This window comes from Tachypleus tridentatus, chromosome 1, assembly GCF_004210375.1.
Source record: "Tachypleus tridentatus isolate NWPU-2018 chromosome 1, ASM421037v1, whole genome shotgun sequence".
Lineage (NCBI taxonomy): Eukaryota > Metazoa > Arthropoda > Merostomata > Xiphosura > Limulidae > Tachypleus > Tachypleus tridentatus.
The window spans coordinates 167,866,637-167,885,897 of record NC_134825.1 but is presented as its reverse complement, the minus strand read 5'-3'; the positions used below and the strand labels follow the sequence as shown (position 1 = coordinate 167,885,897).

Below are 19,261 nucleotides of genomic sequence, written 5' to 3'. Positions count from 1 at the left end.
ATATATCATTTCGACATTTAGATGCTGATATGAAAGACTGCAATAAAGCTTTCTAGTTTCAAATTGAATGATTCCAGAACGTCCCAAACCAAAAACACAAAAAAATCCGCTAACATTCGAAGCCTATATTGATAACAGAACATTTGGACTTGACTTCCGTCAGAGTTTTCCCTTTTTTTTAAAGGTGTTTTTGATAAAGAAATGAGGCCCTATAATACGTAATTTATTAATTTTCTCCTCGAGAGTTATCAATCGTGAAACTGTTGGTTGTTTACGTAGGTCAGAGATAAGATTTGTGAGGAAATAAGTCTTGAAGAAACTGCTTCGTATTATGATACAGACGGCGATAAATAGTTAGAATTATGTTCTCTTTGTCACGTAACATATATTTAAGAGCGTAAAAGTGCCACTAACCTGTAAAAGTAGTAGTTCTTCGAATGTCATCTTCATACCTGCTCGTTTATTAGAAATAAGTTTCTCTTTTGAATTACGTATGATTCCTGATGCACCTTTTCGTCATTGTTATCATGAGTGGAGTTTTAACTCTTAATATTTATTTTACATTGCTAATACACCCAACTTCATTCAACTCGGACAGCTGTAACGCTTCGAAATAACAACCCTAAAATCAGGGTTTCATACTCCTTGATGGAAACGGCTACATGTGGTTTTGCTACAAGAAAAAACACACTCTTAAACTGACAAATAAAGAATTTTAATTTTAATGGTAAAAATAAGACACACATAATTAAAGATCCATTAATGGAAAGAAACACTATGTTGCTTTAACAAATGTTCATATATCCTACAACAGTAAATACATACACAAAATCGTGAAAATACTTCTCGAGATCCTTTTACAAACGCCTAACTTTGTGCGACGTACTTACAATACCGAATAATGATTTAGTTCATTCGTCAAATATACGTAATGAACATATCTGAGTCTTGTAATATTACGATGTACAGTGCAAGAAGTGTTTGACGTTTTGTAGCCGTAACGATCACTTTTTTTTTGCACAACTCTTTTTTTTTTCAATCGCTGTTTCTTTATGGAAATTCAGCGATTGGGATTTTTGAAGAATTTCGTAAAATATGGAAATATATTATTGGTTAAAGTGTGGTAGTTTGAATGAAATTTTCTCCTTTTGTTAATATTAATTAATTTGACTAAACACGTGTTTCTGTTTCCGCTTTAAAGAGGCAGCGTCGTGGCTTTCACAGTTAAGTTTGAAAGTGTACTATAAAGAAATGGCATCATAAGTATATTTTTATCGGCCAGATCTAATACACCTTAAATATTACAGAGGTTAATGAGATCTGAATCAGGGCGAATGACAAGGTGAATGTATATTTTAGGGTATACAACAATTTCCAAATTAACAAAATGGAATTAGTTGTTACTATCTCATCTTGATGTAGTTGGATTAATATATTAGTTTTGTTTATGTTATGTTATATTAATTTTGATAAATAATTTAACCACAATAAATTATTTTGCATTTTAATATAAATGAATGATATTCTGACATTGTATTTGCAGGGTTGCGTTAAAGTACGTGACACAGAGACAGTATTGAACTAGTATTTTAAAGGGCCGCTATAGCATACGTGGCACACAGATTGCCTTGAACAAATGTATTACAGGGATGCTGTGACACGTAAGCGGTCTTGAACAACTGTTTCACAGGGCTGCTTTTACACACGTGACACACAGACATTTATGTGTTATTATTTTACATTTTTTCAGTTCATTATCATCGTCGCTGTAATGCGACTTTAATTTCTTCAATCATGTTAGGAACGGGTGTGTGTGTTGTCTTAGAGCAATGCTAGATCGAGGTATCTGCTGAATCCACGAGAGGTATTGATGTTACGAACGATATTTAGAGCGATGAGTTTTATTCACGTAAGAGCCCATTTTTGAAGCTGGTGAATTCAGCAGTTTAGGGAAAGGAGATTTTAGGAAATTCTATGGTTCCCCTCGCGGTGTAATGAAAACTTTACACTTCTGCAAATATATAAATTTATGCATGACAAACACAACTAATCTTGGTATATGGATATAAAATAGTGTTAGAATAATACACCTTTTTCACTGCTCAGAAGTATCACTGAAAGTGAGAGAAAAGGGCTCGTCCGGGATTTGAACCCGGACCTCTCGCACCCAAAGCGAGAATCATACCCCTAGACCAACGAGCCGATTTTCGACAACCCTTTGTAAAGTATATGAAAATATCTATTTAGTTTGATGCTACATATATTTCGTCTAAATAAAATAAAGTTGTTCTCTAAGTGTATTAACAAGCTGTCACCATAAAAACTCTAAAAGTATTACGAAATGGATTATTACCCACAGCCTACACTTGGACTATTCTGTTATCAACGAAGAGTTGGTTTGAGAGTCATATCATAACGCCTCCATGGCTGAAAGGGCGACCATGTTTGGTGCAACCGAAGTTCGAACCTGCGACATTAGGATTTAGAGTCCAATGACCATGCCGAGGCATCTCTTATCAAAATTCTCACGAAATTCATTTACACTTTAAAATTATAAACATATTTCTCGAGTGACAGATCAAAAGAACGATAATGACGTCACCACGAATTCAATTACTGCAGCAAGAAGGAAACAGTCTTAGAATACGATTTGCATATTAGAAATTACACATATTTTACATTATTAGAGGAATAAAACCTCAGGCTGAAAATCGCATCCCTAGAATGTGACATGCAGTTTTAGAAACGTTCAAAAAAGTGCCTCGTACCATGGTGGAATATATCGTTTCGACATTTAGATGCTGATATGAAAGACTGCAATAAAGCTTTCTAGTTTCAAATTGAATGATTCCAGAACGTCCCAAACCAAAAACACAAAAAAATCCGCTAACATTCGAAGCCTATATTGATAACAGAACATTTGGACTTGACTTCCGTCAGAGTTTTCCCTTTTTTTAAAGGTGTTTTGATAAAGAAATGAGGCCCTATAATACGTAATTTATTAATTTTCTCCTCGAGAGTTATCAATCGTGAAACTGTTGGTTGTTTACGTAGGTCAGAGATAAGATTTGTGAGGAAATAAGTCTTGAAGAAACTGCTTCGTATTATGATACAGACGGCGATAAATAGTTAGAATTATGTTCTCTTTGTCACGTAACATATATTTAAGAGCGTAAAAGTGCCACTAACCTGTAAAAGTAGTAGTTCTTCGAATGTCATCTTCATACCTGCTCGTTTATTAGAAATAAGTTTCTCTTTTGAATTACGTATGATTCCTGATGCACCTTTTTCGTCATTGTTATCATGAGTGGAGTTTTAACTCTTAATATTTATTTTTACATTGCTAATACACCCAACTTCATTCAACTCGGACAGCTGTAACGCTTCGAAATAACAACCCTAAAATCAGGGTTTCATACTTCTTGATGGAAACGCCTACATGTGGTTTTGCTACAAGAAAAACACACTCTTAAACTGACAAATAAAGAATTTTAATTTTAATGGTAAAAATAAGACACACATAATTAAAGATCCATTAATGGAAAGAAACACTATGTTGCTTTAACAAATGTTCATATATCCTACAACAGTAAATACATACACAAAATCGTGAAAATACTTCTCGAGATCCTTTTACAAACGCCTAACTTTGTGCGACGTACTTACAATACCGAATAATGATTTAGTTCATTCGTCAAATATACGTAATGAACATATCTGAGTCTTGTAATATTACGATGTACAGTGCAAGAAGTGTTTGACGTTTTGTAGCCGTAACGATCACTTTTTTTTTGCACAACTCTTTTTTTTTTCAATCGCTGTTTCTTTATGGAAATTCAGCGATTGGGATTTTTGAAGAATTTCGTAAAATATGGAAATATATTATTGGTTAAAGTGTGGTAGTTTGAATGAAATTTTCTCCTTTTGTTAATATTAATTAATTTGACTAAACACGTGTTTCTGTTTCCGCTTTAAAGAGGCAGCGTCGTGGCTTTCACAGTTAAGTTTGAAAGTGTACTATAAAGAAATGGCATCATAAGTATATTTTTATCGGCCAGATCTAATACACCTTAAATATTACAGAGGTTAATGAGATCTGAATCAGGGCGAATGACAAGGTGAATGTATATTTTAGGGTATACAACAATTTCCAAATTAACAAAATGGAATTAGTTGTTACTATCTCATCTTGATGTAGTTGGATTAATATATTAGTTTTTGTTTATGTTATGTTATATTAATTTTGATAAATAATTTAACCACAATAAATTATTTTGCATTTTAATATAAATGAATGATATTCTGACATTGTATTTGCAGGGTTGCGTTAAAGTACGTGACACAGAGACAGTATTGAACTAGTATTTTAAAGGGCCGCTATAGCATACGTGGCACACAGATTGCCTTGAACAAATGTATTACAGGGATGCTGTGACACGTAAGCGGTCTTGAACAACTGTTTCACAGGGCTGCTTTTACACACGTGACACACAGACATTTATGTGTTATTATTTTACATTTTTCAGTTCATTATCATCGTCGCTGTAATGCGACTTTAATTTCTTCAATCATGTTAGGAACGGGTGTGTGTGTTGTCTTAGAGCAATGCTAGATCGAGGTATCTGCTGAATCCACGAGAGGTATTGATGTTACGAACGATATTTAGAGCGATGAGTTTTATTCACGTAAGAGCCCATTTTGAAGCTGGTGAATTCAGCAGTTTAGGGAAAGGAGATTTTAGGAAATTCTATGGTTCCCCTCGCGGTGTAATGAAAACTTTACACTTCTGCAAATATATAAATTTATGCATGACAAACACAACTAATCTTGGTATATGGATATAAAATAGTGTTAGAATAATACACCTTTTTCACTGCTCAGAAGTATCACTGAAAGTGAGAGAAAAGGGCTCGTCCGGGATTTGAACCCGGGACCTCTCGCACCCAAAGCGAGAATCATACCCCTAGACCAACGAGCCGATTTTCGACAACCCTTTGTAAAGTATATGAAAATATCTATTTAGTTTGATGCTACATATATTTCGTCTAAATAAAATAAAGTTGTTCTCTAAGTGTATTAACAAGCTGTCACCATAAAAACTCTAAAAGTATTACGAAATGGATTATTACCCACAGCCTACACTTGGACTATTCTGTTATCAACGAAGAGTTGGTTTGAGAGTCATATCATAACGCCTCCATGGCTGAAAGGGCGACCATGTTTGGTGCAACCGAAGTTCGAACCTGCGACATTAGGATTTAGAGTCCAATGACCATGCCGAGGCATCTCTTATCAAAATTCTCACGAAATTCATTTACACTTTAAAATTATAAACATATTTCTCGAGTGACAGATCAAAAAAACGATAATGACGTCACCATTAATTCAATTACTGCAGCAAGAAGGAAACAGTCTTAGAATACGATTTGCATATTAGAAATTACACATATTTTACATTATTAGAGGAATAAAACCTCAGGCTGAAAATCGCATCCCTAGAATGTGACATGCAGTTTTAGAAACGTTCAAAAAGTGCCTCGTACCATGGTGGAATATATCGTTTCGACATTTAGATGCTGATATGAAAGACTGCAATAAAGCTTTCTAGTTTCAAATTGAATGATTCCAGAACGTCCCAAACCAAAAACACAAAAAAATCCGCTAACATTCGAAGCCTATATTGATAACAGAACATTTGGACTTGACTTCCGTCAGAGTTTTCCCTTTTTTTTAAAGGTGTTTTTGATAAAGAAATGAGGCCCTATAATACGTAATTTATTAATTTTCTCCTCGAGAGTTATCAATCGTGAAACTGTTGGTTGTTTACGTAGGTCAGAGATAAGATTTGTGAGGAAATAAGTCTTGAAGAAACTGCTTCGTATTATGATACAGACGGCGATAAATAGTTAGAATTATGTTCTCTTTGTCACGTAACATATATTTAAGAGCGTAAAAGTGCCACTAACCTGTAAAAGTAGTAGTTCTTCGAATGTCATCTTCATACCTGCTCGTTTATTAGAAATAAGTTTCTCTTTTGAATTACGTATGATTCCTGATGCACCTTTTTCGTCATTGTTATCATGAGTGGAGTTTTAACTCTTAATATTTATTTTTACATTGCTAATACACCCAACTTCATTCAACTCGGACAGCTGTAACGCTTCGAAATAACAACCCTAAAATCAGGGGTTTCATACTTCTTGATGGAAACGCCTACATGTGGTTTTGCTACAAGAAAAACACACTCTTAAACTGACAAATAAAGAATTTTAATTTTAATGGTAAAAATAAGACACACATAATTAAAGATCCATTAATGGAAAGAAACACTATGTTGCTTTAACAAATGTTCATATATCCTACAACAGTAAATACATACACAAAATCGTGAAAATACTTCTCGAGATCCTTTTACAAACGCCTAACTTTGTGCGACGTACTTACAATACCGAATAATGATTTAGTTCATTCGTCAAATATACGTAATGAACATATCTGAGTCTTGTAATATTACGATGTACAGTGCAAGAAGTGTTTGACGTTTTGTAGCCGTAACGATCACTTTTTTTTTGCACAACTCTTTTTTTTTTTCAATCGCTGTTTCTTTATGGAAATTCAGCGATTGGGATTTTTGAAGAATTTCGTAAAATATGGAAATATATTATTGGTTAAAGTGTGGTAGTTTGAATGAAATTTTCTCCTTTTGTTAATATTAATTAATTTGACTAAACACGTGTTTCTGTTTCCGCTTTAAAGAGGCAGCGTCGTGGCTTTCACAGTTAAGTTTGAAAGTGTACTATAAAGAAATGGCATCATAAGTATATTTTATCGGCCAGATCTAATACACCTTAAATATTACAGAGGTTAATGAGATCTGAATCAGGGCGAATGACAAGGTGAATGTATATTTTAGGGTATACAACAATTTCCAAATTAACAAAATGGAATTAGTTGTTACTATCTCATCTTGATGTAGTTGGATTAATATATTAGTTTTGTTTATGTTATGTTATATTAATTTTGATAAATAATTTAACCACAATAAATTATTTTGCATTTTAATATAAATGAATGATATTCTGACATTGTATTTGCAGGGTTGCGTTAAAGTACGTGACACAGAGACAGTATTGAACTAGTATTTTAAAGGGCCGCTATAGCATACGTGCACACAGATTGCCTTGAACAAATGTATTACAGGGATGCTGTGACACGTAAGCGGTCTTGAACAACTGTTTCACAGGGCTGCTTTTACACACGTGACACACAGACATTTATGTGTTATTATTTTACATTTTTCAGTTCATTATCATCGTCGCTGTAATGCGACTTTAATTTCTTCAATCATGTTAGGAACGGGTGTGTGTGTTGTCTTAGAGCAATGCTAGATCGAGGTATCTGCTGAATCCACGAGAGGTATTGATGTTACGAACGATATTTAGAGCGATGAGTTTTTATTCACGTAAGAGCCCATTTTGAAGCTGGTGAATTCAGCAGTTTAGGGAAAGGAGATTTTAGGAAATTCTATGGTTCCCCTCGCGGTGTAATGAAAACTTTACACTTCTGCAAATATATAAATTTATGCATGACAAACACAACTAATCTTGGTATATGGATATAAAATAGTGTTAGAATAATACACCTTTTTCACTGCTCAGAAGTATCACTGAAAGTGAGAGAAAAGGGCTCGTCCGGGATTTGAACCCGGGACCTCTCGCACCCAAAGCGAGAATCATACCCCTAGACCAACGAGCCGATTTTCGACAACCCTTTGTAAAGTATATGAAAATATCTATTTAGTTTGATGCTACATATATTTCGTCTAAATAAAATAAAGTTGTTCTCTAAGTGTATTAACAAGCTGTCACCATAAAACTCTAAAAGTATTACGAAATGGATTATTACCCACAGCCTACACTTGGACTATTCTGTTATCAACGAAGAGTTGGTTTGAGAGTCATATCATAACGCCTCCATGGCTGAAAGGGCGACCATGTTTGGTGCAACCGAAGTTCGAACCTGCGACATTAGGATTTAGAGTCCAATGACCATGCCGAGGCATCTCTTATCAAAATTCTCACGAAATTCATTTACACTTTAAAATTATAAACATATTTCTCGAGTGACAGATCAAAACAACGATAATGACGTCACCATTAATTCAATTACTGCAGCAAGAAGGAAACAGTCTTAGAATACGATTTGCATATTAGAAATTACACATATTTTACATTATTAGAGGAATAAAACCTCAGGCTGAAAATCGCATCCCTAGAATGTGACATGCAGTTTTAGAAACGTTCAAAAAGTGCCTCGTACCATGGTGGAATATATCGTTTCGACATTTAGATGCTGATATGAAAGACTGCAATAAAGCTTTCTAGTTTCAAATTGAATGATTCCAGAACGTCCCAAACCAAAAACACAAAAAAAATCCGCTAACATTCGAAGCCTATATTGATAACAGAACATTTGGACTTGACTTCCGTCAGAGTTTTCCCTTTTTTTAAAGGTGTTTTGATAAAGAAATGAGGCCCTATAATACGTAATTTATTAATTTTCTCCTCGAGAGTTATCAATCGTGAAACTGTTGGTTGTTTACGTAGGTCAGAGATAAGATTTGTGAGGAAATAAGTCTTGAAGAAACTGCTTCGTATTATGATACAGACGGCGATAAATAGTTAGAATTATGTTCTCTTTGTCACGTAACATATATTTAAGAGCGTAAAAGTGCCACTAACCTGTAAAAGTAGTAGTTCTTCGAATGTCATCTTCATACCTGCTCGTTTATTAGAAATAAGTTTCTCTTTTGAATTACGTATGATTCCTGATGCACCTTTTTCGTCATTGTTATCATGAGTGGAGTTTTAACTCTTAATATTTATTTTTACATTGCTAATACACCCAACTTCATTCAACTCGGACAGCTGTAACGCTTCGAAATAACAACCCTAAAATCAGGGTTTCATACTTCTTGATGGAAACGCCTACATGTGGTTTTGCTACAAGAAAAACACACTCTTAAACTGACAAATAAAGAATTTTAATTTTAATGGTAAAAATAAGACACACATAATTAAAGATCCATTAATGGAAAGAAACACTATGTTGCTTTAACAAATGTTCATATATCCTACAACAGTAAATACATACACAAAATCGTGAAAATACTTCTCGAGATCCTTTTACAAACGCCTAACTTTGTGCGACGTACTTACAATACCGAATAATGATTTAGTTCATTCGTCAAATATACGTAATGAACATATCTGAGTCTTGTAATATTACGATGTACAGTGCAAGAAGTGTTTGACGTTTTGTAGCCGTAACGATCACTTTTTTTTTGCACAACTCTTTTTTTTTTTCAATCGCTGTTTCTTTATGGAAATTCAGCGATTGGGATTTTTGAAGAATTTCGTAAAATATGGAAATATATTATTGGTTAAAGTGTGGTAGTTTGAATGAAATTTTCTCCTTTTGTTAATATTAATTAATTTGACTAAACACGTGTTTCTGTTTCCGCTTTAAAGAGGCAGCGTCGTGGCTTTCACAGTTAAGTTTGAAAGTGTACTATAAAGAAATGGCATCATAAGTATATTTTTATCGGCCAGATCTAATACACCTTAAATATTACAGAGGTTAATGAGATCTGAATCAGGGCGAATGACAAGGTGAATGTATATTTTAGGGTATACAACAATTTCCAAATTAACAAAATGGAATTAGTTGTTACTATCTCATCTTGATGTAGTTGGATTAATATATTAGTTTTTGTTTATGTTATGTTATATTAATTTTGATAAATAATTTAACCACAATAAATTATTTTGCATTTTAATATAAATGAATGATATTCTGACATTGTATTTGCAGGGTTGCGTTAAAGTACGTGACACAGAGACAGTATTGAACTAGTATTTTAAAGGGCCGCTATAGCATACGTGGCACACAGATTGCCTTGAACAAATGTATTACAGGGATGCTGTGACACGTAAGCGGTCTTGAACAACTGTTTCACAGGGCTGCTTTTACACACGTGACACACAGACATTTATGTGTTATTATTTTACATTTTTCAGTTCATTATCATCGTCGCTGTAATGCGACTTTAATTTCTTCAATCATGTTAGGAACGGGTGTGTGTGTTGTCTTAGAGCAATGCTAGATCGAGGTATCTGCTGAATCCACGAGAGGTATTGATGTTACGAACGATATTTAGAGCGATGAGTTTTATTCACGTAAGAGCCCATTTTGAAGCTGGTGAATTCAGCAGTTTAGGGAAAGGAGATTTTAGGAAATTCTATGGTTCCCCTCGCGGTGTAATGAAAACTTTACACTTCTGCAAATATATAAATTTATGCATGACAAACACAACTAATCTTGGTATATGGATATAAAATAGTGTTAGAATAATACACCTTTTTCACTGCTCAGAAGTATCACTGAAAGTGAGAGAAAAGGGCTCGTCCGGGATTTGAACCCGGGACCTCTCGCACCCAAAGCGAGAATCATACCCCTAGACCAACGAGCCGATTTTCGACAACCCTTTGTAAAGTATATGAAAATATCTATTTAGTTTGATGCTACATATATTTCGTCTAAATAAAATAAAGTTGTTCTCTAAGTGTATTAACAAGCTGTCACCATAAAACTCTAAAAGTATTACGAAATGGATTATTACCCACAGCCTACACTTGGACTATTCTGTTATCAACGAAGAGTTGGTTTGAGAGTCATATCATAACGCCTCCATGGCTGAAAGGGCGACCATGTTTGGTGCAACCGAAGTTCGAACCTGCGACATTAGGATTTAGAGTCCAATGACCATGCCGAGGCATCTCTTATCAAAATTCTCACGAAATTCATTTACACTTTAAAATTATAAAGATATTTCTCGAGTGACAGATCAAAAAACGATAATGACGTCACCATTAATTCAATTACTGCAGCAAGAAGGAAACAGTCTTAGAATACGATTTGCATATTAGAAATTACACATATTTTACATTATTAAAGGAATAAAACCTCAGGCTGAAAATCGCATCCCTAGAATGTGACATGCAGTTTTAGAAACGTTCAAAAAGTGCCTCGTACCATGGTGGAATATATCGTTTCGACATTTAGATGCTGATATGAAAGACTGCAATAAAGCTTTCTAGTTTCAAATTGAATGATTCCAGAACGTCCCAAACCAAAAACACAAAAAAATCCGCTAACATTCGAAGCCTATATTGATAACAGAACATTTGGACTTGACTTCCGTCAGAGTTTTCCCTTTTTTTAAAGGTGTTTTGATAAAGAAATGAGGCCCTATAATACGTAATTTATTAATTTTCTCCTCGAGAGTTATCAATCGTGAAACTGTTGGTTGTTTACGTAGGTCAGAGATAAGATTTGTGAGGAAATAAGTCTTGAAGAAACTGCTTCGTATTATGATACAGACGGCGATAAATAGTTAGAATTATGTTCTCTTTGTCACGTAACATATATTTAAGAGCGTAAAAGTGCCACTAACCTGTAAAAGTAGTAGTTCTTCGAATGTCATCTTCATACCTGCTCGTTTATTAGAAATAAGTTTCTCTTTTGAATTACGTATGATTCCTGATGCACCTTTTTCGTCATTGTTATCATGAGTGGAGTTTTAACTCTTAATATTTATTTTTACATTGCTAATACACCCAACTTCATTCAACTCGGACAGCTGTAACGCTTCGAAATAACAACCCTAAAATCAGGGTTTCATACTTCTTGATGGAAACGCCTACATGTGGTTTTGCTACAAGAAAAACACACTCTTAAACTGACAAATAAAGAATTTTAATTTTAATGGTAAAAATAAGACACACATAATTAAAGATCCATTAATGGAAAGAAACACTATGTTGCTTTAACAAATGTTCATATATCCTACAACAGTAAATACATACACAAAATCGTGAAAATACTTCTCGAGATCCTTTTACAAACGCCTAACTTTGTGCGACGTACTTACAATACCGAATAATGATTTAGTTCATTCGTCAAATATACGTAATGAACATATCTGAGTCTTGTAATATTACGATGTACAGTGCAAGAAGTGTTTGACGTTTTGTAGCCGTAACGATCACTTTTTTTTTGCACAACTCTTTTTTTTTTCAATCGCTGTTTCTTTATGGAAATTCAGCGATTGGGATTTTTGAAGAATTTCGTAAAATATGGAAATATATTATTGGTTAAAGTGTGGTAGTTTGAATGAAATTTTCTCCTTTTGTTAATATTAATTAATTTGACTAAACACGTGTTTCTGTTTCCGCTTTAAAGAGGCAGCGTCGTGGCTTTCACAGTTAAGTTTGAAAGTGTACTATAAAGAAATGGCATCATAAGTATATTTTTATCGGCCAGATCTAATACACCTTAAATATTACAGAGGTTAATGAGATCTGAATCAGGGCGAATGACAAGGTGAATGTATATTTTAGGGTATACAACAATTTCCAAATTAACAAAATGGAATTAGTTGTTACTATCTCATCTTGATGTAGTTGGATTAATATATTAGTTTTGTTTATGTTATGTTATATTAATTTTGATAAATAATTTAACCACAATAAATTATTTTGCATTTTAATATAAATGAATGATATTCTGACATTGTATTTGCAGGGTTGCGTTAAAGTACGTGACACAGAGACAGTATTGAACTAGTATTTTAAAGGGCCGCTATAGCATACGTGGCACACAGATTGCCTTGAACAAATGTATTACAGGGATGCTGTGACACGTAAGCGGTCTTGAACAACTGTTTCACAGGGCTGCTTTTACACACGTGACACACAGACATTTATGTGTTATTATTTTACATTTTTCAGTTCATTATCATCGTCGCTGTAATGCGACTTTAATTTCTTCAATCATGTTAGGAACGGGTGTGTGTGTTGTCTTAGAGCAATGCTAGATCGAGGTATCTGCTGAATCCACGAGAGGTATTGATGTTACGAACGATATTTAGAGCGATGAGTTTTATTCACGTAAGAGCCCATTTTGAAGCTGGTGAATTCAGCAGTTTAGGGAAAGGAGATTTTAGGAAATTCTATGGTTCCCCTCGCGGTGTAATGAAAACTTTACACTTCTGCAAATATATAAATTTATGCATGACAAACACAACTAATCTTGGTATATGGATATAAAATAGTGTTAGAATAATACACCTTTTTCACTGCTCAGAAGTATCACTGAAAGTGAGAGAAAAGGGCTCGTCCGGGATTTGAACCCGGGACCTCTCGCACCCAAAGCGAGAATCATACCCCTAGACCAACGAGCCGATTTTCGACAACCCTTTGTAAAGTATATGAAAATATCTATTTAGTTTGATGCTACATATATTTCGTCTAAATAAAATAAAGTTGTTCTCTAAGTGTATTAACAAGCTGTCACCATAAAACTCTAAAAGTATTACGAAATGGATTATTACCCACAGCCTACACTTGGACTATTCTGTTATCAACGAAGAGTTGGTTTGAGAGTCATATCATAACGCCTCCATGGCTGAAAGGGCGACCATGTTTGGTGCAACCGAAGTTCGAACCTGCGACATTAGGATTTAGAGTCCAATGACCATGCCGAGGCATCTCTTATCAAAATTCTCACGAAATTCATTTACACTTTAAAATTATAAAGATATTTCTCGAGTGACAGATCAAAAGAACGATAATGACGTCACCATTAATTCAATTACTGCAGCAAGAAGGAAACAGTCTTAGAATACGATTTGCATATTAGAAATTACACATATTTTACATTATTAGAGGAATAAAACCTCAGGCTGAAAATCGCATCCCTAGAATGTGACATGCAGTTTTAGAAACGTTCAAAAAGTGCCTCGTACCATGGTGGAATATATCGTTTCGACATTTAGATGCTGATATGAAAGACTGCAATAAAGCTTTCTAGTTTCAAATTGAATGATTCCAGAACGTCCCAAACCAAAAACACAAAAAAATCCGCTAACATTCGAAGCCTATATTGATAACAGAACATTTGGACTTGACTTCCGTCAGAGTTTTCCCTTTTTTTTAAAGGTGTTTTGATAAAGAAATGAGGCCCTATAATACGTAATTTATTAATTTTCTCCTCGAGAGTTATCAATCGTGAAACTGTTGGTTGTTTACGTAGGTCAGAGATAAGATTTGTGAGGAAATAAGTCTTGAAGAAACTGCTTCGTATTATGATACAGACGGCGATAAATAGTTAGAATTATGTTCTCTTTGTCACGTAACATATATTTAAGAGCGTAAAAGTGCCACTAACCTGTAAAAGTAGTAGTTCTTCGAATGTCATCTTCATACCTGCTCGTTTATTAGAAATAAGTTTCTCTTTTGAATTACGTATGATTCCTGATGCACCTTTTTCGTCATTGTTATCATGAGTGGAGTTTTAACTCTTAATATTTATTTTTACATTGCTAATACACCCAACTTCATTCAACTCGGACAGCTGTAACGCTTCGAAATAACAACCCTAAAATCAGGGTTTCATACTTCTTGATGGAAACGCCTACATGTGGTTTTGCTACAAGAAAACACACTCTTAAACTGACAAATAAAGAATTTTAATTTTAATGGTAAAAATAAGACACACATAATTAAAGATCCATTAATGGAAAGAAACACTATGTTGCTTTAACAAATGTTCATATATCCTACAACAGTAAATACATACACAAAATCGTGAAAATACTTCTCGAGATCCTTTTACAAACGCCTAACTTTGTGCGACGTACTTACAATACCGAATAATGATTTAGTTCATTCGTCAAATATACGTAATGAACATATCTGAGTCTTGTAATATTACGATGTACAGTGCAAGAAGTGTTTGACGTTTTGTAGCCGTAACGATCACTTTTTTTTTGCACAACTCTTTTTTTTTTTCAATCGCTGTTTCTTTATGGAAATTCAGCGATTGGGATTTTTGAAGAATTTCGTAAAATATGGAAATATATTATTGGTTAAAGTGTGGTAGTTTGAATGAAATTTTCTCCTTTTGTTAATATTAATTAATTTGACTAAACACGTGTTTCTGTTTCCGCTTTAAAGAGGCAGCGTCGTGGCTTTCACAGTTAAGTTTGAAAGTGTACTATAAAGAAATGGCATCATAAGTATATTTTTATCGGCCAGATCTAATACACCTTAAATATTACAGAGGTTAATGAGATCTGAATCAGGGCGAATGACAAGGTGAATGTATATTTTAGGGTATACAACAATTTCCAAATTAACAAAATGGAATTAGTTGTTACTATCTCATCTTGATGTAGTTGGATTAATATATTAGTTTTTGTTTATGTTATGTTATATTAATTTTGATAAATAATTTAACCACAATAAATTATTTTGCATTTTAATATAAATGAATGATATTCTGACATTGTATTTGCAGGGTTGCGTTAAAGTACGTGACACAGAGACAGTATTGAACTAGTATTTTAAAGGGCCGCTATAGCATACGTGGCACACAGATTGCCTTGAACAAATGTATTACAGGGATGCTGTGACACGTAAGCGGTCTTGAACAACTGTTTCACAGGGCTGCTTTTACACACGTGACACACAGACATTTATGTGTTATTATTTTACATTTTTTCAGTTCATTATCATCGTCGCTGTAATGCGACTTTAATTTCTTCAATCATGTTAGGAACGGGTGTGTGTGTTGTCTTAGAGCAATGCTAGATCGAGGTATCTGCTGAATCCACGAGAGGTATTGATGTTACGAACGATATTTAGAGCGATGAGTTTTATTCACGTAAGAGCCCATTTTTGAAGCTGGTGAATTCAGCAGTTTAGGGAAAGGAGATTTTAGGAAATTCTATGGTTCCCCTCGCGGTGTAATGAAAACTTTACACTTCTGCAAATATATAAATTTATGCATGACAAACACAACTAATCTTGGTATATGGATATAAAATAGTGTTAGAATAATACACCTTTTTCACTGCTCAGAAGTATCACTGAAAGTGAGAGAAAAGGGCTCGTCCGGGATTTGAACCCGGGACCTCTCGCACCCAAAGCGAGAATCATACCCCTAGACCAACGAGCCGATTTTCGACAACCCTTTGTAAAGTATATGAAAATATCTATTTAGTTTGATGCTACATATATTTCGTCTAAATAAAATAAAGTTGTTCTCTAAGTGTATTAACAAGCTGTCACCATAAAACTCTAAAAGTATTACGAAATGGATTATTACCCACAGCCTACACTTGGACTATTCTGTTATCAACGAAGAGTTGGTTTGAGAGTCATATCATAACGCCTCCATGGCTGAAAGGGCGACCATGTTTGGTGCAACCGAAGTTCGAACCTGCGACATTAGGATTTAGAGTCCAATGACCATGCCGAGGCATCTCTTATCAAAATTCTCACGAAATTCATTTACACTTTAAAATTATAAAGATATTTCTCGAGTGACAGATCAAAAGAACGATAATGACGTCACCATTAATTCAATTACTGCAGCAAGAAGGAAACAGTCTTAGAATACGATTTGCATATTAGAAATTACACATATTTTACATTATTAGAGGAATAAAACCTCAGGCTGAAAATCGCATCCCTAGAATGTGACATGCAGTTTTAGAAACGTTCAAAAAGTGCCTCGTACCATGGTGGAATATATCGTTTCGACATTTAGATGCTGATATGAAAGACTGCAATAAAGCTTTCTAGTTTCAAATTGAATGATTCCAGAACGTCCCAAACCAAAAACACAAAAAAATCCGCTAACATTCGAAGCCTATATTGATAACAGAACATTTGGACTTGACTTCCGTCAGAGTTTTCCCTTTTTTTAAAGGTGTTTTGATAAAGAAATGAGGCCCTATAATACGTAATTTATTAATTTTCTCCTCGAGAGTTATCAATCGTGAAACTGTTGGTTGTTTACGTAGGTCAGAGATAAGATTTGTGAGGAAATAAGTCTTGAAGAAACTGCTTCGTATTATGATACAGACGGCGATAAATAGTTAGAATTATGTTCTCTTTGTCACGTAACATATATTTAAGAGCGTAAAAGTGCCACTAACCTGTAAAAGTAGTAGTTCTTCGAATGTCATCTTCATACCTGCTCGTTTATTAGAAATAAGTTTCTCTTTTGAATTACGTATGATTCCTGATGCACCTTTTTCGTCATTGTTATCATGAGTGGAGTTTTAACTCTTAATATTTATTTTTACATTGCTAATACACCCAACTTCATTCAACTCGGACAGCTGTAACGCTTCGAAATAACAACCCTAAAATCAGGGTTTCATACTTCTTGATGGAAACGCCTACATGTGGTTTTGCTACAAGAAAAACACACTCTTAAACTGACAAATAAAGAATTTTAATTTTAATGGTAAAAATAAGACACACATAATTAAAGATCCATTAATGGAAAGAAACACTATGTTGCTTTAACAAATGTTCATATATCCTACAACAGTAAATACATACACAAAATCGTGAAAATACTTCTCGAGATCCTTTTACAAACGCCTAACTTTGTGCGACGTACTTACAATACCGAATAATGATTTAGTTCATTCGTCAAATATACGTAATGAACATATCTGAGTCTTGTAATATTACGATGTACAGTGCAAGAAGTGTTTGACGTTTTGTAGCCGTAACGATCACTTTTTTTTTGCACAACTCTTTTTTTTTTTCAATCGCTGTTTCTTTATGGAAATTCAGCGATTGGGATTTTTGAAGAATTTCGTAAAATATGGAAATATATTATTGGTTAAAGTGTGGTAGTTTGAATGAAATTTTCTCCTTTTGTTAATATTAATTAATTTGACTAAACACGTGTTTCTGTTTCCGCTTTAAAGAGGCAGCGTCGTGGCTTTCACAGTTAAGTTTGAAAGTGTACTATAAAGAAATGGCATCATAAGTATATTTTTATCGGCCAGATCTAATACACCTTAAATATTACAGAGGTTAATGAGATCTGAATCAGGGCGAATGACAAGGTGAATGTATATTTTAGGGTATACAACAATTTCCAAATTAACAAAATGGAATTAGTTGTTACTATCTCATCTTGATGTAGTTGGATTAATATATTAGTTTTTGTTTATGTTATGTTATATTAATTTTGATAAATAATTTAACCACAATAAATTATTTTGCATTTTAATATAAATGAATGATATTCTGACATTGTATTTGCAGGGTTGCGTTAAAGTACGTGACACAGAGACAGTATTGAACTAGTATTTTAAAGGGCCGCTATAGCATACGTGGCACACAGATTGCCTTGAACAAATGTATTACAGGGATGCTGTGACACGTAAGCGGTCTTGAACAACTGTTTCACAGGGCTGCTTTTACACACGTGACACACAGACATTTATGTGTTATTATTTTACATTTTTCAGTTCATTATCATCGTCGCTGTAATGCGACTTTAATTTCTTCAATCATGTTAGGAACGGGTGTGTGTGTTGTCTTAGAGCAATGCTAGATCGAGGTATCTGCTGAATCCACGAGAGGTATTGATGTTACGAACGATATTTAGAGCGATGAGTTTTATTCACGTAAGAGCCCATTTTGAAGCTGGTGAATTCAGCAGTTTAGGGAAAGGAGATTTTAGGAAATTCTATGGTTCCCCTCGCGGTGTAATGAAAACTTTACACTTCTGCAAATATATAAATTTATGCATGACAAACACAACTAATCTTGGTATATGGATATAAAATAGTGTTAGAATAATACACCTTTTTCACTGCTCAGAAGTATCACTGAAAGTGAGAGAAAAGGGCTCGTCCGGGATTTGAACCCGGGACCTCTCGCACCCAAAGCGAGAATCATACCCCTAGACCAACGAGCCGATTTTCGACAACCCTTTGTAAAGTATATGAAAATATCTATTTAGTTTGATGCTACATATATTTCGTCTAAATAAAATAAAGTTGTTCTCTAAGTGTATTAACAAGCTGTCACCATAAAACTCTAAAAGTATTACGAAATGGATTATTACCCACAGCCTACACTTGGACTATTCTGTTATCAACGAAGAGTTGGTTTGAGAGTCATATCATAACGCCTCCATGGCTGAAAGGGCGACCATGTTTGGTGCAACCGAAGTTCGAACCTGCGACATTAGGATTTAGAGTCCAATGACCATGCCGAGGCATCTCTTATCAAAATTCTCACGAAATTCATTTACACTTTAAAATTATAAAGATATTTCTCGAGTGACAGATCAAAAGAACGATAATGACGTCACCATTAAT

General features: G+C 34.2%; 7 non-coding genes across 7 annotated transcripts; all 7 read right to left on the bottom strand.

Moving 5' to 3' along the window:
- Window positions 1–2,131: 2,131 nt before the first annotated feature.
- Window positions 2,132–2,202, bottom strand: TRNAP-UGG (transfer RNA proline (anticodon UGG)). The gene has a single exon. It is a non-coding gene; the product is annotated as a tRNA-Pro (tRNA).
- Window positions 2,203–4,906: 2,704 nt separating this feature from the next.
- On the bottom strand, window positions 4,907–4,978 carry TRNAP-UGG (transfer RNA proline (anticodon UGG)). The gene has a single exon. It is a non-coding gene; the product is annotated as a tRNA-Pro (tRNA).
- Window positions 4,979–7,683: 2,705 nt separating this feature from the next.
- Window positions 7,684–7,755, bottom strand: TRNAP-UGG (transfer RNA proline (anticodon UGG)). Its single transcript has one exon. It is a non-coding gene; the product is annotated as a tRNA-Pro (tRNA).
- Window positions 7,756–10,459: 2,704 nt separating this feature from the next.
- Window positions 10,460–10,531, bottom strand: TRNAP-UGG (transfer RNA proline (anticodon UGG)). The gene has a single exon. It is a non-coding gene; the product is annotated as a tRNA-Pro (tRNA).
- A 2,700-nt stretch (window positions 10,532–13,231) lies between these two features.
- TRNAP-UGG (transfer RNA proline (anticodon UGG)) lies at window positions 13,232–13,303 on the bottom strand. The gene has a single exon. It is a non-coding gene; the product is annotated as a tRNA-Pro (tRNA).
- A 2,705-nt stretch (window positions 13,304–16,008) lies between these two features.
- Window positions 16,009–16,080, bottom strand: TRNAP-UGG (transfer RNA proline (anticodon UGG)). The gene has a single exon. It is a non-coding gene; the product is annotated as a tRNA-Pro (tRNA).
- Window positions 16,081–18,783: 2,703 nt separating this feature from the next.
- Window positions 18,784–18,855, bottom strand: TRNAP-UGG (transfer RNA proline (anticodon UGG)). The gene has a single exon. It is a non-coding gene; the product is annotated as a tRNA-Pro (tRNA).
- Window positions 18,856–19,261: the final 406 nt, after the last annotated feature.